Genomic DNA, 25,752 nt, shown 5'->3' on the forward strand with positions numbered 1-25,752 from the left:
CGTGGGCACATGGCGGCTTGCGTCGGTGAGGAATCGGACGGAGGGGGAGAGGGGTCTTGGGGATCGGAGTCGACGAGATGCAGCCACTGGACATGCTCACGAGCCCTAAGACGACGAGAGGGGAGCAGACGAAGCAGAAGCGGCGCCCCTGGACGCGGCCACTGCGCACAGAGCACGTGCACAGGCTTGCCATCGTCGTAGTCACCATGTGAACTGGGACATTCAATGCTCTACAGCTCCAAAAACATTGTCTATCAGCTAGTTAATCCAGGGGAGGTCGCAACTGCGGTGGTAGCTCGGTGAAAACCACTATGGTTAACTGGAAATCACCCTCTGAAGTTTACTGCAGTAAACTTGGATGAGAACTTCTGAGCAATAGGAAAGGTATTGGAGCCATAGAGTTTGTCTGCAAGGTTTAGGGTAAGAAGGACTATAGTACTGGTAATTATGGAGGGGTTTGGATCAAGGATTGATATAGTTGCTTTGCAACTGACCAAAATGGTCCAGAAACTTGAGCATGATGATGCACTCACATGAAGCATCAACTTGAGCTCAAATTTGGCATTGCTTTATGATTAGGTCATAGTAAGATTCTGTAAAAAATTCATACCAAATGGATTTACCAAAATGGTACTTCCTTCACAGCTATCTTCACTGACCAGAAACTTGCAAAAATTCTAGAAAAATATTGGCTAGGTGAACTGGTGCCAAATTTGGTGGAAAGAAGTTATTTTGGTAGGAGAATGCTATGGTAAATTTTCAGGCAAAATGAAGCAATATAAAATATACTTGCTTCACAACCTGAAAATATTGACAAAATCAAAGATTTGATGTTGTGCTCACATAGATCAAGGGATGGATCTGAAACTTGGGGGAGAGCAATGATATGAGCACAAGAAGAGGCATGAAAAATTTCAACTCATTTGGATAACCCTAGCTAGCACTTCCTTCACAAAGGCTTCCCTCAGACAGGAACTTTGAAAATTCACTGAGGAAGTTTGGCTAGACAAATAAAGTTGAATTTTGTCACAGGGAAATTATTTGGACAGTAGAAGATGTAAAAAAATTACGGGGTCAAATGGGAAAAGATAAATAGCACTTGCTTCACAATGTGCCATTTAGGACAGAATAGGAAATGAATTTATTGAGCATGATGAGAAATATGGACAATGAAATATTTTGCATATTTGAGGAAGATATTACCCAAAAAATTTATAAGCATTATTTTGGGAGTTTTGGATGGACATAAATATAGGTTGCTTCACAACCTAGGGTAGATAGGGTTATTCCTTTAATAGAAAAAAGAATTTTCCCTAGAAAAGAAATTAGGGTTTGGTCAAGCAGTGGGGTGACATGATCTTGGCAAGGTTTTTAGGATGATGAGCCACTTGGGAGAGGAAATGAAGATGATTTCCTAGGTGACCAGGCCATAGAACCACTCGAAAAAGAAAAACAGAGCAACAGTCAAATATATCAAAAAGAAAAAGAAAGGGGCCAAAATCTAGGTTGTTACACCCAGCTGGCTAGAACTTTACTCAGCCTGTTAAAGGTGGGAAACTACTATAGGTTTAGACCTGCTAACGGCCCAAGATGATTATAGGCCCACGTTTTGGGCGATATGAGTAACGGGCCGGCCTGAAGACCGAGAACATTGAGATCCACTGTACCCTCTGGCCTAAATTATAGCACACCGACCAAAGAATAAACCTAGACTATACAATAAAGAAATTGCGACATATTACCTCCACCGGGAATCAAAGTTCGCTACCGGTGATAATAAATCGCAATGTGACCGCGGATTACATACACCTGGGCATCAAAGGTCGCCACCAGTGCATATAAATGCGCCGACAAAAGAATATACAAAACTAAGAGCACTTCAGAAGGCACTAGGCCTGGCCAGGACGGGCCCCGCAAGCAGCCGAACAAGCTGATGAGACATCAGTTGTGTTAACGATAGATGCTCCATCCCTAGCTGTATGGCACCATAGCGCGCAAGGCAGTCCTCTGACATCTTCTTTGCATCTTTGACTTCAAGTCGAAGCTGAGCTGAAGCAAGCCTTCCCGCTTTAAGTTGAGACTAAATAAGTCGAACTGATTGAGGCAACGATTGCACAGAGGTTGTCTCACACCTGCTGGTGAGTAGCTTCAACTCACTTTCTTCATCAAGATAGGACCTTGGGGTCATCTCGCTGTCCTCAATATGGTTTGGCTCACTATCTTCCCTAAAGTTCTGCCTGGCATAAGAGATAGGACTCTAAAAGAGAAACAAGGAGACACGTAATAGGTTTCACAACTATATAAGAAAATAAATGGATTTGTTCTGCATAAGGAACATGTTTTTACAACTACAATTTAAAACTGGTAGTTGCTGCAAACATCCAATCAGATGTAAACAGCAAAGTAAAAAGCAGTGGAGGAAATGATGCCTATCCAAATCTATACTAGAACAAAGTTTGAAGGCTTGAGAAGGATGAACTTACATTACATGTTAACACGGGCTGGACAAAGCCCTTCTCCATGTTGATGGAAGGATAATTCAATAACTTCCCCAAAGAAAATTCTTTATAAGCGTTTCCATTATTCTACATTTTGCAAAGAGTAAATATAGATCAAATAATACTGGAAGAAATAAAGGATAATGAAGCTCAGGTGCAGACTGATGATACATAATCAAATAGCAATTAATTAAGTATTGGGTTACAAGGCAAAAGTTACTGACAAGAGGAATGCAGACATCAACGTGTGTAGTGGCATTGGCTTTATTCAACATTTTGGTAAGAGTAAATGTAGACATGATAATTTGGAGCAAGTGGAGGGCAGGGCAGATAAGATGCAGAGTAATGCTAGACAATCAACTATCTCGCGATGCAAGTACAGTAATACCACCACCGTCTGTTATTCCTTGTCGCTCAAATGGATGTATCTAGGACTATTAAGTTCTAAATACATCCCATTGATCAACAATTAATTCGATACAGAGGGAGTACATGACAACAGGTACTTACACGAGCAATCCAGAACTTCATAACCATTGTGTTAATTCTACATCTATCTAAGAGTAAATATAGATCTTATAATTTCAAGCAAAGGGAGGATAAAGAAGAAAACATTTACAGTGATGCTACATAATCAAACAACAGTGAGTGTAAGTATGCTGACAAAGGGCAAGAGGTACTGACAAGAGCAATGCAGAACCCACTATTGTTGTTTGATCCTATGATCGTTTGAGCAAGGAGATTCATCTGATATTAGTTTTCATACAAGAGAGAAGTTAAGGCACATGCAGAAAATTAGGTGTTCAATTTTTGAATTGATATCATAGACGGTACCTGACACTGGGCTCTCAGCAGTTCTAATAGGGGTTTGGCCAGTGGAGTAGGGGTAAAGTGTGGTACAGTTGGGCCTGTGTTTTCTATGGCTGCTAATCTATCTGATTTAACAGGTATCACCACCTTTTCCAAATACCTAGTTTGTACTCCTTGAGGATCTGCACTCACCCTCTTCCTTTTGGACATCTATTACGAAAGAACAACATTTGACTGGGAAAACATAGTATGACGACACATGGAATAGGTACAGAAAATGGATAGGTATGGCATATACTCATATATGATGCTTAAACTAAGCAGATGATGTAACAAAGTAGAAGTAATGCAAGAGGTCAGATGCAAAATATGTGCGACCAATACAACCTTGCCAAGTTAGAGCAAGCACCTTGATGGGTGAATAAGATAGGCCATCCTCCACCATGCCAAGTTTGTTAGCTAGTGGATTGTTCCACAATATTCCTCTCATGCGCCCATTCTCATATTCATTTTGATAATGTTCAATACCTGACATGCATGAAAACATAAAAACAAGTGAGATTATCTTTGTAATGCAGAAGCGATTCTAATCCAATACTGCCTCCTTGTAAACCCCTTTGTGCTATCTCTGCAATTCTTCTGAGAGATGACATGCATGCTATAATTTGGTGTGTGCATTAATATAATGTGGCCTACTACTCAAAATATGAGAGCTCCAGAAGTGATGATACTTCGTAGATGACAACTTCAACATATAGTAAAGAAGAACAAGTCGACCTGACCTGACAGATTCAAAATATACTAAGGGAGAACAACTCAACTTGACCAGTCGACCGCAAATGTCTCTGCTACTCTGTTCCCAACAAGGAACATACTTATTAAAGAAGAGAAGATGATCATCTTAAAGAAGAGCAGAAGAGCAAGTAGATTGAAGATATTACAAGTCCCTTTATACAATGTCGGTTGCCTACCCATGATGAACCAGAGCGCACAGAGAAATACTATTCCTTCCGGTCTCTCCATTTGTGGCTCACATGCATTTCGAAACTAAAGTAGTAACATTTAGCTGACCAATTAAACATCTCTCATTTTTACTAATATCAACATAATATTAGATTTGAATTTGTACAACTAAGCTTGTTTAGCTCGATGGGTGGAGCGGTGCAATTACGACACGAACCACGTAGGCTGATCATGGTGATCGTAAAATGGGGAAACCGTAAGCATGATGAGTATAGTGTTGACTGTGGCAGTGGGTTGGTAGATCTGAAGCTGCAAACTGCGCAAAGGGTAGCTAGCAACCGATGTTTGCTTTGAAATAACATCTAAGATTTGGTATGGACAAGAAAGTACAGTCAACAAGGGACAAAGAAATGCAATTCTGTTGTCTCTTTATATGTCGTGGCATGCATTTGGAAACTCATTTAGGACCTTTAGCTAACCAATTAAGTGTGTCTGTTAACTAATATTGGTATCATGTCACAATCATATTTGAACAACTAAGCTTTGGAATTTTGAGTGTTGTGTTGTTTAGCTTGAAGGGTGGAGTAATGCAAGTACGACACAAAGCATCTACGCAGATCATAGTAGAGTAGATAAAAGGGGAAACCCTAAGCATCAAGAGTAAAACTAGGAAAGTGGAACTAGCTGGACCAGTGGGTGGCGCACATGCTTTTCGAAACGAATATAGGAACATTAGGTGACCAATTAAACGTTCTCTATTTTAGTAATATGAGCATAATATCAGATTCGTTTTCAACACCTAAGCTTTGGAATTATGAGTGGCATGTTGTTTCGCTTGATGGGTTGAGGTCTTGAGGAGTAGTGCTAGCACGACACGAAGCACCTAAGATGATGTAGTGAATATAAAGGGGGAAACCATAAGCTTTATGAGTATAGTGACCGTGCCATGGCGGATCTGAAGGTGCAAACCAGACAAAGCTACTTCGCAACCAATGTTTGCTTTCAACTAGCCACTATGATTTGGTACGAACAAGAAAAGTACAGTAAACAATTTACGATACATTTTCTGGTTGAGATCAACAACTTAAGCACATATGGAAGAGTACCACCTCTCTCGCGGCGCCGTGTAGGCCCCTGCTGATACGTTGAGGGTGCTGCGGGTGCGATGGCTGTCGGTGGCGGGGAAGAAGACCTTAGATGGCAGACGGCCGGGTCGGGGGATAAATCATGTTGCCGTGGACGAGGCAGTCTTTGGAGCGGCAACGACAAGGTGGACGACGACGCCGATGATGTGAGAGGACGCGATGAATGAAGGAAATATGCCCTAGAGGCAATAATAAAGTTATTATTTATTTCCTTATATCATGATAAATGTTTATTATTCATGCTAGAATTGTATTAACCGGAAACATAATACATGTGTGAATACATAGACAAACATAGTGTCACTAGTATGCCTCTACTTGACTAGCTCGATAATCAAAGATGGTTATGTTTCCTAACCATGAACAAAGTGTTGTTATTTGATTAACGAGGTCACATCATTAGTTGAATGATCTGATTGACATGACCCATTCCATTAGCTTAACACCCGATCGTTTAGTATGTTGCTATTGCTTTCTTCATGACTTATACATGTTTCTATGACTATGAGATTATGCAACTCCCGTTTGCCGGAGGAACACTTTGTGTGCTACCAAACATCACAACGTAACTGGGTGATTATAAAGGATCTCTACAGGTGTCTCCAATGGTAGATGTTGGGTTGGCGTATTTCGAGAATAGGATTTGTCACTCCGATTGTCGGAGAGGTATCTCTGGGCCCTCTCGGTAATGCACATCACATAAGCCTTGCAAGCATTGCAACTAATGAGTTAGTTGCGGGATGATGTATTACGGAACGAGTAAAGAGACTTGCCGGTAACGAGATTGAACTAGGTATTGGATACCGACGATCGAATCTCGGGCAAGTAACATACCGATGACAAAGGGAACAACGTATGTTGTTATGCGGTCTGACCGATAAAGATCTTCGTTGAATATGTAGGAGCCAATATGGGCATCCAGGTCCCGCTATTAGGACTAGGAGAGGTGGCCGGCCCCCTCTCTCTCTTTCCTCCTCGGGGAATCCTAGTCCAACTAGGATTGGGGGGGGGGGAGTCCTACTCCCGGTAGGAGTAGGACTCCTCCTGCGCCCTCCTCCTGGCCGGCGGCCCCCTCCCCCTTGGCTCCTTTATATACGGAGGCAGGGGCACCTCTAGACACAGAAGTTGATCCACGTGATCGTTCCTTAGCCGTGTGCGGTGCCCCCTGCCACCATATTCCACCTCGGTCATATCGTTGTAGTGCTTAGGCGAAGCCCTGTGTCGGTAGAACATCAAGATCGTCACCACGCCGTCGTGCTAACGGAACTCCTCCCCGACGCTTTGCTGGATCGGAGCCCGGGGATCGTCATCGAGCTGTACGTGTGCTAAGAACTCGGAGGTGCCGGAGTAACGGTGCTTGGATCGGTCGGATCGGGAAGACGTACGACTACTTCCTCTACGTTGCGTCAACGCTTCCGCAGTCGGTCTGCGTGGGTACGTAGACAACACTCTCCCATCTCGTTGCTATGCATCACCATGATCTTGCGTGTGCGTAGGAATTTTTTTGAAATTACTACGAAACCCAACAATGAAAGGATCCTGGTACGACGCCGTGGATGAGAAACGTCCATCTCTTGAAGTGGACGACGGGGTAGGGGTAGCGGCTCCGGCAAGGTGGAGGATGGGGTGGCGGATGGAGGAAGCTGGCCACAGTAGGGAGGTTGTTGTGGCGCCGACGGTGTATGAATGGGGAAATGGAGGGGGAGGAGGGATCTCAAACTTTGGGACGCGATTGTCTGAAATGTGGAAAAGTTATGAACTTATCCCCCGTTTAAAATTTCGGACACCACGTCGGTTGGGGATAGGACGGTAATCTTGCATCTCCCAAATATTTGCCGGTAGTGATTTCGGGCGAGGAGAGGGTGTTTTTCTGCCCACGGTTGGCGCCCATGGTGTATGAATGGGGTTGACAGGTAGGGCGGTTGTGTCACGTCTAAGGGAAGTTACACATCTGCCCCTATTTAAAATATTTGCCTACATCGATTTTGGATGAGGAGAGTTTGTTTTGCTGCCCACCGTGTATGAATGGGGAAATGGAGGGAGAGACACATCTCTTTTGGATGAGCTTGAATCAAATGTGTTTTGCCGCCCATGTTTGGCACCCACCGTGTCTGAATGGGCTCAGAGGCGGTCGTGTCACGTCTAGTTGAAGTTACTAGTGTACCCCTATCGACAGCAGTGTAAATCCGGTCGATAAGGATGTCTAGTGTCAGGGGTAGACAATAATTTCCATCTCGCAAACACTTGCTTTGGGCAGCACACAAATGATAGTGGGTGTTTAGCCACTTCGTTCAAAACTTGGGAGAATTAACATTCACGTTTGCCTTGGGCCCTGGCAACTAAATTTAAATCCAATTTGTATTCGATAACGAATATCCACAGATAATTCTACATTTTGTTATTTATTTCTTCAAAACCACAACACAGATTTATTCTACCTTTATATATGATTATGATTTAGAAATGCCGTGATCTTCGAATTTAGTAGGTTGGATACACTTTGAGTCAAATAGTCATTTCATCCAATACAATATGCTCACACGAAAAACAGTTCACCTTATGTCAATCATACAAGTACCGAGGATTACCTCGCCTAATAAATTCGGATCATTACAACACATGGACAACATAGCGGGTCTTACAACATAATCCATTCAGAGACATAACACAACATGCAAGTACAATAATCTAATGAAAATTTCAACTGATATTTAAAGAAGAACTGGGATTACCCTGGGCTTCAGATAGAAGAAACAGCAGGACCTCCTCCATCTTCAAATGGAACATTCTTACTTCCTCCAATTCTTGGGTTGCTTGCATAATGCGTGCAGCTAATTGCATAATTTCCAACCTCAGGATCAAGATTACCTCATTCATGGCAGCCACACCATCTCTTTCTGCCTCTAGTAGAGCCTCAAGAACTATAATATTTGTGCTCAGACTGCTCTACGGCGGTGTTGCCTCTAAACTGCTACCATCTAGTAACATGGATGGCGCACTGCTTCCACAAATAGATTCTGGGGTTGTACATTGTGTCCTAGTGTGAAGGGCATCCTGAAAGGTTTCCGCTGGACAGAAGTAAGAGATAGTTATCGCATGATCTAGGTAGTAAGCTTACATGGTAAACGACATACGAATTATTGCCGAGCACGACAAGCTATATTTAAATGGTTCGAAGTAGCATCAGCCGAAAAGAAATTAAAATGGTAGGATGAAACTAGGGATGTAAGTGGCAAATGAACGACATCCACCAGTCCCATCTAGTTAGTTTTTCTTAGCTCCCTAGTTCATTTTCCTCAAAAAAATAAAAACTCTTTTGAACTATCATACCACTAGTGGACTTTAATCGGGATTAAGCGGGACCCAGTTGACATCCTTAGTTGAAAGGGAGTGTACCACCGCTATATTTAAGTTGCCAAGGCATCTAAGTAGTTGACATCTGAAAAAGCATCTTAGTAGTGTGGCCTCATATAAACTATGAAGACAGTCTTGTGATGAAGTTCATAGGAAAAGTTAAGGACTCAAATGAACTAGGCATGCATTTCTTTATGATAGTACAGCAAGCACTGCTGACATATTGGCCAACTCAGGTATAGCATAACAAATAACAAACAAGCATTCGAATCAAGCAATACAGCGAAGTAGACAACTGAACTATTTTTGTAATTATGTAGGATTACAGGTTGAGGGAACATGCCAAGAAAGCAACCCACACGCATTACATTTCACATGTACTAAAACACACTGGCTTACCATATGTTGCTGTGAAGCCTCGTTGCTGTTGCAATGCTCTTTGAAGATATCGTCAGCATCCCTTGGTTGCAAATCTAGTTGTTGTAGATTATTCTGCACCCTCTATTTAGGTAAAATTAATTTTAATCGCATGCACTGGTTCGAATTGATCATCACTGGTTCATATAAACTAAGGAAAGAAGGGTGTGTGCTTACACAACAATATATCTGCTTCACTCTATTTTTATGCTTGTTCGAGGTGCCAACCCCAAAGGAACAAAAAATTGCTTGATGGGGTTGGCAGCTCCATAATTAATAGAAGCATAAAATTAGTTATGCAACTTGGGAAGATCAAGAACACACAAAAAATTAACGAACGAAGGCTCAGAGCAGTGATGTAATAGCTAGCATCAGAAAATGTAGGGTAAAACAAACAAAAAGCAGTGGAACCACATGCTAGTTTGCTGATTTGTAATTAAGCATAGAGAACATGACACAGTCTGATGGAACCAACAGGTGGCATCAGAACAACACCATTATCATAAATATAGCATGCAAGAAGTAAAATAGTAGGTAGTGATATCTATGAAGTACAGTAATACTTAGGACAAAACTAAAGCATATTAACTATATGTGCATTGGTATGTAATTTAGCACATGTAACATGTTCTCTACAAGAAGTATGGCCCTACAGGTGCAAGCAGAATAACGCGTCTCATGAAAAATTGAATGATGCCCTGAAGAAATTCAAAGGTGCGGTGCTTGTGCTAAGAAAGTGAACGTAGGCGTCAGCCGTTGGATAATAGCACCTAATTCTCGGCGGCGTATGGGTATCGTTGTCATACTTGATAGCTAAGGATCGTCGATGGTGCTCATGTTGCGGTTGAGTTTGGGCCGGCTGTTGCCGTCGCTAAAGCGGCCGCGGTGCTTCGGTTGCGGCGCCTGTCAACATACAAGAAAGCTCATCTATGGTAAGTGTAGAGTTGCACGATAACAAAGAGAAAAACCGAAGGAGTACAAATTGAAATAACCCGATGAGGCTATGGCGTCAGTAAAGCAGGGCCGGTGGAGTTGAATATGGCGTCCGTGGAGCCTGTCCGGTGTAGTGGACGAAGGCTTCGGCGGGCGCGGTGTATAGTGCTTTCGGTGAGGCGGATCTGTTGCGACGGACGAGGGCTTGTATGAAGGGCCAGCGATGGGGCGGACGAGGGAGACAGTGAAGGGCCTACACTGTGGTGGACGAGGGCGCCGATTAAGTAGATCTGGTGCGGTGGACCATGATGGCGGTCAAGGAGATCTTGAGTGGTGGACAAGCCAGTCGCTAAAGCGGCTCCAGTGAAGTGGTGAGTTAGCAGTTGGGGGTTCCAAGGTGCGGAAGGTAGATCTGGCGGGGTGTGAGGTCCACCGCTGCGGTGGAGGACTAGATTCGGTGGCTTGCCGTGGTTGGGGGGTCGGGGAGTGGAAGGGTAGGGGCTCTGGGGAAGAATGTTGGGGGCAAAGAGGGGTAAACAATGGAGTTACCGAAGCAGCCCTTTTTCCATTCATGTGGCAGGGGTAAAACAGGAATATCACAGGGCTAAACTTTCGGGCGCGAGATATTTCGATGTGAGCGGGAAGTTTGAAAGCTTTTGGCGCTTGAAATTATAAGTGTTCTTCTCTTGTACGGCCGACTATGATATCATGGCCGAGAATTTATTTGGTTTGCACGCAAAAAAGTGCAAGTTTTGAAAATCAATGTCTCCAACTCGAAACTTAGATTGTCCATTCAATTCAAATATGGATCATTGAGCTAGTATGAGCAAATACCATCATACGGTCCAATTCAAATGAAATTCCAAATGTGTTTATCCTAAATATTATGACAAAAGCAAAAATGTTTATGTGTATGAATAAAGTGGATGATTATAAAGTTTGAACATGCCCGTATGTGTATATCTCTAGGTTTGATATATGAATTTGAAATCACGAAATCCCGGCTTAAAAAATGTACCTCTGTTTAAATGAATTACAAAAGCTAATGATGGAGTCGAATTCCAAAATTCCAATCTTAGGTTTGTAATTCTGGTACATCAAGGTATATCACGCATGTTCAAAAGTATCGTTATCTCATAGTCCAAACTGCGAAACAAATTAATCAACCATGAGTGCACATACTATTGACCATATATATCTCTATTATGCTAAAGTCCCTCAAATATAGACACCTCACCCATTATCTGAAGCCAACCCCCCCACACACCCCCGTCGCCCCCCACACACAAGTCGTTCTCTCCCCCAGACACGAACACACGAGCACATTAACACCCCCCTCTCTTCTAATGTCCGAACCCCAATATTGGACTCTTATCACTTTTTCTCTCAGGCATGCACACATCTCTTCCCCCACTCTCTAGGTCTCTCGGCATCTCTCTTTCCCAAGCACACGCACTATGTAGAGTGTATCTTTCCCATACACACAAAACGTCGCCCCTAGGCGTCCATCTCCCTAGTTATGTGGTTCTCGCACACTCACCTCACACACCACCCCCACTACAAGCAAGCACACTTGTCTCCTTGTGCACCACTCTCCTCTTTCTATCTCTCCCACATGCGGACCTGCCCCAACTCCTTCCCTGTATACATATATGTCGCGAATCTTTCCATAGCTCCCTAATGTATCATCGTTCTCAATCTCGCACATTGTTCTCTACACCATCTATTCTAGATCTCTCATGAAGTCCCTATCACACACACGATGACTCGCTTCTCTTGCATCTCCGTACATAGGCCAATTTCAAACAACGTCAACTTTGTCTCCCTATCTATATGCCACTTATGGACACAAACGACCCCTCTCTCCCCCATCTCTTCCCTCACTAGTAGAAAACAGGGCTTTGGTCCAGGCCGGGTCAGCCCATTAGTCCCGGTTCAGTCCAGAACCGGGACCAATGGGGGCATTGGACCCGGTTCATGAGCCCAAGGGGCCGGCCGGGCCACGTGGGCCATTGTTCCCGGTTGGTGGGACGAACCAGGACCAATGGGCCTCGCTCCTGGCCCACCACCATTGGTCCCGGCTGGTGGCTTGAACCGGGACCAAAGGCTCCCCTTTAGTCCCGGTTCATGCCACCAACTGGGACCAATGAGGTGCCTATATATACCCCCTCGTGTAAGAGCAGAGCACACTGCTCTGTTTTTTTCTGGCCGAGGGGGAGAGGGCTTGGTGGTGCTCTAGCTCACCTCCTATGCACACAAGGTGTTCGATGGAATGCCCGAGCCACACTACTTAAGCTTTCTCCTCTCCAAGCTCGACCTCCAAGCTCCATTTTCCACAATATTTGTCTAGGTTTAGTGGTCCGTCACGCCCCGTCCCCATCTTCACCGCCGTCGATCACCCGCGCCGAGCTCATCGCCGGCACCACCGTGGTGAGCCTCTTGTTCTTATCTTCTTTCTGAAAGGAAAAATATTCTTACTTGTATGTTTGCATAGATACTTGTATTATTTTCTTACTTTTATTATTGCATCTTATATAGTGCGATGGTTTTGGTATCCGCCCCCGTCGGCCCTCGTCCTGTCTATGATTTGGATGTGGTATATATATTATCTTTATAACTATTGGTTCATTTATTGTTTATGAAAATTATGCCGACCAACGTGACATAGATTTTATTTATGTAGGATGTATGTGAATCGGAAATTCCAACCGACCCTATTGTCGAGAGGTTAAATTTAGTTGAAGAAGAAAACAATTTGTTGAAGGAAAAAATAAAAAAAATTGAGGAGGAGAAGATGATATTGGAGTTGCATGTTGCGGATGTCGTCGATGATCACAAGATCAAGATGGATGCAATGCGCTTGAAGATTAGAAAGATTAGAAAATATGCCATTCATACCGAGGCTTGGTATCATTATGCCGTTGGATCAATTGTTACCTTGGTTGCGATTATGATCGCATTTGTTTTCGCATTGAAATGTTTTACATAGTTTCAATGTATGGTTTAATTAATTAGATGCTCTAGAGAGCTATATGTTGTTAGATGAGAACTATGTATGCACTTTGGTTTTAATATGATGATGAACTTCTATTAATTTGGACACTTAATTATATATAATGCACGTAGATGAACCAATAATGGATGTACGGTGACAGACACACCTGCGAGTACATTAAGGGCGTGCATGAGTTTCTCGATGCGGCTGAGGCAAACAAGCAGAATGGTTTTATGTGTTGTCCATGCACTAAATGTGGGAATACGAGGTCTTACTCTAACCGGAAAATCCTTCACTCCCACCTGCTTTACAAGGGTTTCATGCCACACTATAAAGTTTGGACGAGGCATGGAGAAATAGGGGTTATGATGGAAGACGGCAAAGAAGAAGAGTACGATGACAACTATGTGCCCCCTGAATACGGTGATGCTGCAACGGGGGGAGCTGGTGAAGATCAAGAGGAACCAGACGATGTGCCCAATGATACTGCAACGGGTGAAGCTGCTGAAGATCAAGAGGAACCAGAAGATGTGCCCAATGATGATGATCTCCGCCGGGTCATTGTCGATGCAAGGACGCAATGCGGAAGTCAAAAGGAGAAGCTGAAGTTTGATCGCATGTTAGAGGATAACAAAAAAGGGTTGTACCCCAATTGCGAAGATGGCAACACAAAGCTCGTTACCGTACTGGAATTGCTGCAGTGGAAGGTAGAGAATGCTGTGGCTGACAAAGGATTTGAGAAGCTACTGAAAATATTGAAGAAGAAGCTTCCAAAGGATAACGAATTGACCGACAGTACATACGCAGTAAAGAAGGTCGTATGCCCTCTAGGATTGGAGGTGGAGAAGATACATGCATGCCCTAATGACTGTATCCTCTACCGCGGTGCATACAAGGATCTGAACGCATGCCCGGTATGCGGTGCATTGCGGTATAAGATCAGACGAGATGACCCTGGTGATGTTGACGGCGAGCCCCCCAGGAAGAGGGTTCCTGCAAAGGTGATGTGGTATGCTCCTATAATACCACGGTTGAAACATCTGTTCAGAAATGAAGAGCATGCCAAGTTGATGCGATGGCACAGTGAGAACCGAAAGAAAGATGGGAAGTTGAGAGCACCCGCTGACGGGTCGCAGTGGAGAAAAATCGAGAGAAAGTACTGGTATGAGTTTGCAAAGGACCCAAGGAATGTATGGTTTGCTTTAAGCGCGGATGGCATTAATCCTTTCGGGGAGCAGAGCAGCAATCACAGCACCTGGCCCGTGACTCTATGTATGTATAACCTTCCTCCTTGGATGCGCATGAAGCGGAAGTTCATTATGATGCCAGTTCTCATCCAAGGACCTAAGCAACCCGACAACGACATTGATGTGTACCTAAGGCCATTAGTTGAAGAACTTTTACAGCTGTGGAATGGAAACGGTGTACGTACGTGGGATGAGCACAGACAGGAGGAACTTAACCTAAAGGCGTTGCTATTCATGACCATCAACGATTGGCCCGCTCTCAGTAACCTTTCAGGACAGACAAACAAAGAATACCATGCATGCACGCACTGTTTAGATGACACTGAAAGTATATACCTGGACAAATGCAGGAAGAATGTGTACCTGGGCCATCGTCGATTTCTTCCGACCAACCATCAATGTCGAAAGAAAGGCAAGCATTTCAAAGGCGAGGCAGATCACCGGAAGAAGCCCGCCATGCGTACCGGTGATCACGTACTTGCTATGGTCAATGATTTACACGTAATCTTTGGAAAGGGTCCCGGCGGACTAGCTATTCCGAATGACGCTGAGGGACACGCACCCATGTGGAAGAAGAATCTATATTTTGGGACCTACCCTACTGGAAAGATCTAGAGGTCCGCTCTTCAATCGACGTGATGCACGTGACGAAGAACCTTTGCGTGAACCTGCTAGGTTTCTTGGGCGTGTATGGGAAGACAAAAGATACACCTGAGGCACGGGAGGACCTGCAACGTTTGCATGAAAAAGACGGCATGCCTCCGAAGCAGTATAAAGGTCCTGCCAGCTACGCTCTTACGAAAGAAGAGAAAGAAATCTTCTTTGAATGCCTGCTCAGTATGAAGGTCACGACTGGCTTCTTGTCGAATATAAAGGGAATAATAAATATGCCAGAGAAAAAGTTTCAGAACCTAAAGTCTCATGACTGCCACGTGATTATGACGCAACTGCTTCCGGTTGCATTGAGGGGGCTTCTACCGAAAAACGTCCGATTATCCATTGTGAAGCTATGTGCATTCCTCAATGCAATCTCTCAGAAGGTGATCGATCTAGAAATCATACCAAGGCTAAGGAGTGATGTGGCGCAATGTCTTGTCAGTTTCGAGCTGGTGTTCCCACCATCCTTCTTCAGTATCATGACGCACATCCTAGTTCATCTAGTCGACGAGATTGTCATCTTGGGGCCCGTATTTCTACACAATATGTTCCCCTTTGAGAGGTTCATGTGAGTCCTAAAGAAATATGTCCGTAACCGCGCTAGGCTAGAAGGAAGCATCTCCATGGGCCATCAAACAGAGGATGTTATCGGGTTTTGTGTTGACTTCATTCCTGGCCTTAAGAAGATAGGTCTCCCTAAATCGCGGTATGAGGGGAGACTGACTGGAAAAGGCACTCTTGGAAGTGACTCAATAATATGCAGGGACGGATATTCTTGGTCTCAAGCACACTACACAGTTCTACAGAACTCTACCTTGGTGACCCCGTATGTCGATGAACACAAGAACAGTCTGCGCTCCAAACACCCGGAGCAGTGCGATGACTGGATTACATGTGAACACATCAGGACTTTCAGCAGTTGGTTGGAAACACATCTCAGAGGTGACAACACTGTTTGTGATGAGTTGTACTTGTTGTCCAGGGGACCATCTTTGACTATATTGACTTACAAAGGATACGAGATAAATGGGAATACATTTTACACGATCGCCCAAGATCAAAAGAGCACCAACCAAAACAGCGGTGTCCGCTTTGATGCAGCAACCAAGAGCGGAAAGGACACATATTATGGTTACATAGTGGACATATGGGAACTTGACTACGGACCTGATTTTAAGGTCCCTTTGTTTAAGTGCAAATGGGTCAATCTGTCAGGCGGCGGGGTACAAGTAGACCCACAGTACGGAATGACAACAGTGGATCTGAAAAATCTTGGGTACACTGACAAACCGTTCGTCCTAGCCAATGATGTGGCACAGATTATCTATGTGAAGGACATGTCTACCAAACCGAGAAAAAGAAAAGATAAGGAAGCGAATACATCATACGATGAGCAAAAGCGCCACATAGTTCTTTCAGGAGAAAGGGACATCCTAGGAGTGGACGGCAAGACAGACATGTCTGAAGATTATGAAAAGTTTCATGAAATTCCTCCCTTCAATGTCAAGGCTGACCCAAGCATCCTGATAAACGATGAAGATTATCCATGGTTACGGCGCAATAAGCAAATGACACAAGCGAAGAAAAAGTGAAGACTTTCTCCCGCAACTATTATGATGATACCATGCCAACTTTGTAACACACGAGTATGCTATGCCAACTTTTCAGAGTTCATTTGAAAACTATGAATTTAGGTCGAATTTTCTCTATAGGTGCATCTATGTTCATTTTTTTAGTAAAGTTATGTAACGCCCTCGATGCGGCTATATCTCCCATGTGTCGAAGCACGACTTAGAGGCATAACCGCATTGAAAGAAATGTCGCAAGTGAGGTAATCTTCACACAACCCATGTAATACATAAGGGAAAAAGATACATAGTTGGCTTACAATCGCCACTTCACACAATTACAGGAATAAAGCATTACATCAACCAGATACAATCAAGGTCCGACTACGGAACCAAAATAAAAGAAGAACCCCAAATGCGACAAAGGTCCCCGATCGACCCGACTGGGCTCCACTACTGATCAACTAGAACGAAACAACACAAAGGACAAGATCTTCATCGAGCTCCTCCTTGAGCTTGGTTGCGTCACCTGCTCGGTTCAACGGCACCTGCAAGCTGGTTTTGGAAGTATCTGTGATTCACGGGGACTCAACAATCTCGCACCCTTGCGATCAAGACTATTTAAGCTTATGGGTAAGGTAAAGGTATGAGGTGGAGCTGCAGCAGGCGACTAGCATATATGGTGGCTAACATGTACGCAAAAGAGAGTGAGAAGAGAAGGCAAAGCACGATCGTGAAACTATGATCAAGAAGTGATCCTAGAACAACCTACATCAAACATAACTCCAACACCGTGTTCACTTCCCGGACTCCGCCGGAAAGAGACCATCACGGTTACACACGCGGTTGATGCATTTTAATTAAGGTCAACTTCAGGTTTTCTACAACCGGACATTAACAAATTCCCATCTGCCCATAACCGCGGGCACGACTTTTGAAAGTTCAAATCCCTGCAGGGGTGTCCCAACTTAGCCCATGACAAGCTCTCACGGTCAACGAAGGAATAGACCTTCTCCCGAGACATTCCGATCAGACTCGGTATCCCGGTTCTACAAGACACTTTGACAAGTTAAAACAAATCCAGCAACACCGCCCGAATGTGGCGAAAAATCCCGATAGGAGCTGCACATATCTGAAGGAAATATGCCCTAGAGGCAATAATAATGTTATTGTTTTATTTGCTTATATCATGATAAATGTTTATTATTCATGCTAGAATTGTATTATCCAGAAACATAATACTTGTGTGAATACATAGACAAACCAAACGTCACTAGTATGCCTCTACTTGACTAGCTCGTTGATCAAAGATGGTTATGTTTCCTAGCCATAGACATGTGTTGTCATTTGATTAATGGGATCACATCATTAGGAGAATGATGTGATTGACATGACCCATTCCATTAGCTTAGCACCCGATCGTTTAGTATGTTGCTATTGCTTTCTTCATGACTTATACATGTTCCTATGACTATGAGATTATGCAACTCCTGTTTACCGGAGGAACACTTTGTGTGCTACCAAATGTCACAACGTAACTGGGTGATTATAAAGGACCTCTACAGGTGTCTCCAAAGGTAAATGTTGGGTTGGCGTATTTCGAGATTAGGATTTGTCACTCCGATTGTCGGAGAGGTATCTCTGGGCCCTCTCGGTAATGCACATCACATAAGCCTTGCAAGCATTGCAACTAATGAGTTAGTTGCAAGATGATGTATTATGAAACGAGTAAAGAGACTTGCCAGTAATGAGATTGAACTAGGTATTGAGATACCGACTATCGAATCTCGGGCAAGTAACATACCGATGACAAAGGGAACAAAGTATGTTGTTATGCGGTCTGACCGATAAAGATCTTCGTAGAATATGTAGGAGCCAATATGAGCATCCAGGTTTCGCTATTGGTTATTGACCGGAGACGTGTCTCGGTCATGTCTACATTGTTCTCGAACCCGTAGGGTCCGCACGCTTAAGGTTTCGATGACAGTTATATTATGAGTTTATGCTTTTTGATGTACCGATGTTTGTTCGGAGTCCCGGATGTGATCACGGACATGACGAGGAGTCTCGAAATGGTCGAGACATAAATATTGATATATTAGAAGCCTATATTTGGATATCGGAAGTGTTCCGGGTGAAATCAGGATTTTACCGGAGTACCGGGAGGTTACCGGAACCCCCCGGGAGGTATATGGGCCTTAGTGGGCTTTAGTGGAAGAGAGGAGAGGTGGCCAGGGCTGGGCCGCGCGCCCCTCCCCCCTAGTCCGAATAGGACAAGGAGAATGGGCCGACGCCCCCCCTTCCTTCTCTCTCTCTCCTCTTTCCCCCTTCCCGAATCCTATTCCAACTAGGGAAGGGGGGGAATCCTACTCCCGGTGGGAGTAGGACTCCTCCTGGCGCGCCCTCCTCCTGGCCGGCCGCACCCCCCTTGATCCTTTATATACGGGGGCAGGGGGCACCCCTAGACACACAAGTTGATGCACGTGATCATATTCTTAGCCGTGTGCGGTGCCCCCTTCCACAATAATCCTCGATAATATTGTAGCGGTGCTTAGGCGAAGCCCTGCGATGGTAGTACATCAAGATCATCACCACGCCGTCGTGCTGACGGAACTCTTCCCTGACACTTTGCTGGATCGGAGTCCAGGGATCGTCATCGAGCTGAACGTGTGCTAGAACTTGGAGGTGCCGTAGTTTCGGTGCTTGATCGGTCGGGCCGTGAAGACGTATGACTACATCAACCGCGTTGTGCTAACGCTTCCGCTGTCGGTCTACAAGGGTACGTAGATCACACTCTCCCCTCTCGTTGCTATGCATCACCATGATCTTGCATGTGCGTAGGAAAATTTTGAAATTACTACGTTTCCCTACAGTGGCATCCGAGCCTAGGTTTTATGTGTTGATGTTATATGCACGAGTAGAACACAAGTGAGTTGTGGGTGATATAAGTCATACTGCTTACCAGCATGTCATACTTTCGTTCGGCGGTATTGTTGGACGAAGCGGCCCGGACCGACATTACGCGTACGCTTACGCGAGACCGGTTCTCCCGACGTGCTTTGCACAAAGGTGGCTAGCGGGTGACAGTTTCTCCAACTTTAGTTGAACCGAGTGTGGCTACGCCCCGGTCCTTGCGAAGGTTAAAACAACACCAACTTGACAAACTATCATTGTGGTTTTGATGCGTAGGTAAGATTGGTTCTTGCTTAAGCCCGTAGCATCCACGTAAAACTTGCAACAACAAAGTAGAGGACGTCTAACTTGTTTTTGCAGGGCATGTTGTGATGTGATATGGTCAAGACATGATGCTAAATTTTATTGTATGAGATGATCATGTTTTGTAACCGAGTTATCGGCAACTGACAGGAGCCATATGGTTGTTGCTTTATTGTATGCAATGCAATCGCACTGTAATGCTTTACTTTATCACTAAGCGGCAGCGATAGTCGTGGAAGCATAAGATTGACGAGACGACAACGATGCTACGATGGAGATCAAGGTGTCGCGCCGGTGACGATGGTGATCATGATGGTGCTTCGAAGATGGAGATCACAAGCACAAGATGATGGTGGCCATATCATATCACTTATATTGATTGCATGTGATGTTTATCTTTTATGCATCTTATCTTGCTTTGATTGACGGTAGCATTATAAGATGATCTCTCACTAATTATCAAGAAGTGTTCTCCCTGAGTATGCACCGTTGCGAAAGTTCTTCGTGCTGAGACACCACGTGATGATCGGGTGTGATAGGCTCTACGTTCAAATACAACGGGTGCAAAACAGTTGCACACGCAGAATACTCAGGTTATACTTGATGAGCCAAGCATATACAGATATGGCCTCGGAACACGGAGACCGAAAGGTAGAGCGTGAATCATATAGCAGATATGATCAACATAGCGATGTTCACCAATGAAACTACTCCATCTCACGTGATGATCGGACATGGTTTAGTTGATTTGGATCACGTAATCACTTAGAGGATTAGAGGGATGTCTATCTAAGTGGGAGTTCTTAAGTAATATGATTAATTGAACTTAAATTTATCATGAACTTAGTCCTGGTAGTATTTTGCAAATTATGTTGTAGATTAATAGCGTTGTTGCTTCCCTGTGTTTATTTTGACTAGTCGTCAACCCGTGCATTCGCACGGGCTAGCATGAAAATACTACCTTTGAGCATTTATAAACATACCTTATAAGTTAGATATTATTACTTGATGATTTCTTTAGTAACTTAATCATCTGATTGTTGCTGCTAACATTAATTTTCATAGAAGGCACTTACATGATTTCTCATTTATCCATTTGTTTCAGTACATATTATAATGTATTTATAGCAATTCTAAAAGTATGTCGCCCTATTTGAAAACTGGCCTATGAATTTATTCAACTTGGTGCACGTTGCATAAAACACTTACCTTTAGTGCATAATTAAAATTTGGTTCAACTCTAGGATGTACAGAATACGTTTCCTATTTGCATGTGTAGCCGTGTGTATTGTCAAGTATGACTTATGCTTATCTGTATCTCCTCACTGTGAAAATAATATTTAATTCCATTCCAGATTTTTGTCATGGTTGGTTACACGTGACAGAGCTAGGTGGAGTGCTCTCTTGGTTGGCAATGTAGATTATTAGTAGATGTACCTTCTTTTAACCCGTCATTAGTTACCATGCCCAATTGATCTAATTACCTTGTTAATTTGTAATCAAAACAAAGTGTATAGTGAGATTTAAACAATGTATGCGACTCTAGCTAGCACATGGAGTAGACACCTGGGAGAGAACTGCACTTCCCGATGATGTCAAGGTGTGCTAGGTCGTGTACTATGTTATGCTTGGTGGTGATGAGAGCAGATGGCCAATGTTTTTTTCTTACTTCGTGACACAAAAGAAAGGGATTAACAACGAAGTATATATGTAAAGTACAAATCGTACGCTCCCATATATTCTGTTAAATCCTTGTTTTTATTAAAATATACATCAATACACCGCTTATCTTTCGACGTCTTGATGCTTCTAGCTTCAGAAATTCTTTGGTTGCTGATTGTTTATTAAAAACACTATGAAACTTATATTATGAAAGAACATGGAAATGCACCCAAAAATCTTACATGTTTATCCTTTTAGTTCCATTGTTAGTGACAGTACCTTTTTGTCGGTCTTTGAATAATTTAACTTCTTTTTTTCTTTCAATGTGCAACATCAATATTTATACTGGTAGTTTACGTACGCGCCACATATGCGAGTTAATGTAAGATTTATCTGAAGTCTTGATTCCTTGAATATGGATCCATCTCTATCCTCATTACCATCATATGTGCAATACAACTGTCCTGTTTCCCAATTAGTTTATCATCGCTAACATGCTTCTACAAAAACCTGACCAAACCCGTGTTAACTACCGTAAAATATTTATTATAAATATAATTTGGAATGCAATAGGTATAAAAATCATAGAACATCATAGTAGAAAAGGTAGATGCATGTTCAAAGTTGCTTTCGATCTCCTCGATCTCCCAAGTAGAGGAACCCGCTTTGTTTTCTGTCTCGTATTTCAAAACAATATTATTATGCAGTATCGACTCATGAAATCCTCCATGAAAATCTTAAATATAATTTAAATAACTTATATCTCAAGCTATTTTAAACTCCCAATCTGTTCAATAAAAAAAACTGTAGATGCCATCTAAAATGTTGTTTGTGGCTAAAGTCCTAGATATGGAGACATGCAAACTGTATATGTTCTGTTGTTCGTAGTCCAACAACAAAAAATGTAGAAGCAACCTCTAAAAAACGTGTAGACATGCCATGTATCTGACCCTCGCTGTGTCCGGTTTGCCTCTCTATGTCCTCCTCGCCCATCCTCTTCTAGATTTCCAGTCTTCCGCGAGCCCATGCCGGACTACCCTGCCGCAGCCTTTAGCTGCCACCGCATATGAATCCCTCGTCCCGTGCCATTGCATCGACATCTCCGCTAAGTGTGCATCCAGCATCCGCTGTATAGACGCCGCTTGCATCAACTTTCCTATACCCACTGTCCTGACAGTCGAGAAACATATGTACAAACACAGTAATTCGTCTTAATGCTGATCATAGGTAAGACTAATCATCTTCTCGAGCATTCAAATAGTGGATTCCATATGACGGAAAATGAAGAGATACCATATGGTCACTAATGCATGTGCTCTCATGATAGACGGATAAACCATGGTATGACTGTGGAAATAAAACTATGAATAGTGCACAATCTGTAGGAAAAAATGATCAATCAATGTAGATGCTATTGAGTTTCTTCTTCTTTGTGAGTGAAAATTCCATGAGCAGCAATTATTAGCACAGGTTTTCGGCCTATCTATCGAGCAACACACATACATGGGATTCGTTGAAAGCATATCTTCATATGTTTGTTGGTGAACACCAAGATAAATTAGTTCTGCTAAAAAGAGTAATATATTTTGCTTATCGGGCATAAACTATGAATAGAGGATCAAACTAAGCCTAGATCGACAAATTTCGACAAAAAGTAAAACTTAAGGAGGAGTAAACCTGAAGGCAGATTCGAGAGAAGACCAACCTATATAGTTGGTCTGATTCTCATCTTCTCCCTGCTCAAGGGAAGTGCATGCTTTTTCTCCACATGTGTCAATTCGAAGAAAGGATTTGGGCCGTTCAGTCTTGTAACACGTACATGGAGTCTGTTCAATGCAAATCTGCATTTGTTGTTGGTGGAAAACCTATAGATTCGTTTTGCTAAAAGAAGTAAGATGTTTTGCTAGTCGGCATTAAACTGTAAATAGAGGATCAAACTAACTATTGAACGAAAAAAATTGACAGACAGTAAAACTTAAAGAGGAGTATACATGAATTCACATTAGAGTGAACACCAACCTATCTAGTTGGTCTGATTCTCGTCTCTTCCCTTGTGCAAGAAAAGTGCAGGAATTTTTTTAGAAATAGACAGGCTGTAATCGGTATGCTGGTGGTTGTTAGGGCCGTACTAAAGACAATAATGGGCCTAGCTACCGGCAGCTGGGAGTGACTATGGAGATGCACAGGTGGAGAGGAAACTCCTGCCCATTGAGAAACACCTGCCCACGTAGTTTGCTGAGATGACCGATAGTCGGACGCTAGATAGACCAGATTAACAAACGGAACCTGCAGCTTTGCCTTGCGTCAACCCTTCTCCACTGCATCGTCCAACATGGATTACAGTGTGATCAAGCATGTAAGTTGAGGAGATTGGAAAAACCGAAGATGTAGCACTGCCCAACTACATATATCATCTGAATAATAATTAGAAACTTGGAACCCACAAACTGGTCCACTTCTAATCAGTTTGTGACGTTCAATTCTTTGGTCAAGCAATCAATCAACTACACCAATTATCTTGGAAAGAAACTAAAAAAGCTGCCAAATTGAAAGTGCTTACTTGTAGGTTCTGAACCTATGAAAAATATTCCATACAGTGTTGCGGATATTCAATAATGTGAACTGATATATCAATATGTGTCCGCGTACTTTCCGGGTTTGTTTTGTGTTGTCGCCACTGTTTTAGATGCTAAATTGCAGAAAACAAAGAAAGGATAACATTAATATAACAGATCAAAGGAACACAATTTTTGAAGTTTATTCAATGCACAAATTGGAAAGAAGGAGTATGAAACTTTGATCAAATCTTGGTAAAAACAGTGTGAGAAACAAACCTGATCCCGATGTTTTTTAGATCCAGATGAGGAGCCAAAATTTGATGCATTACGATCATTGATCAGCTGGATCCATGCCGAAAACTCCCTTGCTTCAGTTTGTGTAGAGAAGATGATTTCGTTTTCCCTGTGGGAACAGAGAGAATGGAGAGATGTGATGCACGGAAATTTCTTCTGAGAAAGGAAGGGTCGGCAAGATAGTTTTTAGGGTTTAGAGAGAGAGAGGGAGAGAGAGAGAGAGGAGAGGGACAGGAAGATACGTGTGAGGAAGAGAGAGAGAGAGGAATATACGGGGGAGAGAGAACAGAGAGATGAAGGGATCGTGTTTACATTTTTTTGGGTAAAAGTGACGTGTTTACACGGGAGAGAGAGTTAATTAAGGATAGGGAGGGCTGGTTTTTTTTCTTTTGAAGGGATGATTGCGTAGTTAGGATTCTAGTTTAGTTACATACAGATTGGTTAGTGGGCCTTTTATTTTTTTTCCTTTTTACAGTTATACGACAGAGAATTAGACGGGTTAATCTAGGCCGTAAAAAAGTGGCCCGACAACATTAACGGCTCTTAATTTCTAATTAATGTGGGATTTTCTAGGGAGTCGAAAATTAGTATAGGTATAGATAGATATGTTCCTAGAGAAAATTGTGTTGAAAGATGTTAGTAGCAATGATGCGGATTGGATCCGTGATCTGAGGTTTATCCTCATTGCTGCACAGAAGAATTATGTTCTTGATGCACCGCTAGATGACGGACCTATTGCAGGAGCAGATGCAGACGTTATGAACGTTTGGCTAGCTCAATATGATGACTACTTGATAGTTTAGTGCACCATGCTTAATGGCTTAGAATCGGGACTTCAAAGACATTTTCAACGTCATGGAGCATATGAGATGTTCCAGGAGTTGAAGTTAATATTTCAAGCAAATACCCGAGTTGAGAGATATGAAGTCTCCAACAAGTTCTATAGCTAAAAGATGGAGGAGAATCACTCAACTAGTGAGCATGTGCTCAGATTGTCTGAGTACTACAATCGCTTGAATCAAGTGGGAGTTAATCTTCCAGATAAGATAGTGATTGACAGAATTCTCTAGTCACCATCACCAAGTTAGTAGAACTTCGTGATGAACTATGATATGCAAGGGATAACGGAAACGATTCCCAAGCTCTTCGTAATGCGGAAATTGACGAAGGTAGAAATCAAGAAAAACATCAAGTGTTGATGGTAGACAAGACCACTAGTTTCAAGAAAAGGGCAGAGGGAAGAAGGGGAACTTCAAGAAGAACAGCAAGCAAGTTGCTGCTCAAGTGAAGAAGCCCAAGTCTGGTCCTAAGCCTGAGACTAAGTGTTTCTACTGCAAAGGGACTGGTCACTGGAAGAGGAACTACCCCAAGTGATTGGCAGATAAGAAGGATGGCAAAGTGAACATAAGTATATTTGATATACATGTTATTGATG

The 25,752-nt window shown here is 43.0% G+C and overlaps 1 long non-coding RNA gene across 3 annotated transcripts; it reads right to left on the reverse strand.

Moving 5' to 3' along the window:
- Positions 1-22,207: 22,207 nt before the first annotated feature.
- Positions 22,208-24,622, reverse strand: LOC123106694 (uncharacterized). Of its 3 annotated transcripts, none has more exons than XR_006451438.1 (4): positions 24,300-24,622; positions 24,026-24,154; positions 23,171-23,330; positions 22,208-22,630 (listed from the first exon to the last, which is right to left on the reverse strand). It is a non-coding gene; the product is annotated as an uncharacterized lncRNA (long non-coding RNA). The 3 variants fall into 3 exon arrangements; XR_006451437.1 differs by having other exon boundaries at positions 22,208-22,635; XR_006451436.1 differs by having other exon boundaries at positions 22,208-22,635; positions 23,143-23,330.
- Between the last annotated feature and the right edge of the window lie 1,130 nt (positions 24,623-25,752).

This window comes from Triticum aestivum, chromosome 5A, assembly GCF_018294505.1.
Source record: "Triticum aestivum cultivar Chinese Spring chromosome 5A, IWGSC CS RefSeq v2.1, whole genome shotgun sequence".
Classification (NCBI taxonomy): Eukaryota; Viridiplantae; Streptophyta; class Magnoliopsida; order Poales; family Poaceae; genus Triticum; species Triticum aestivum.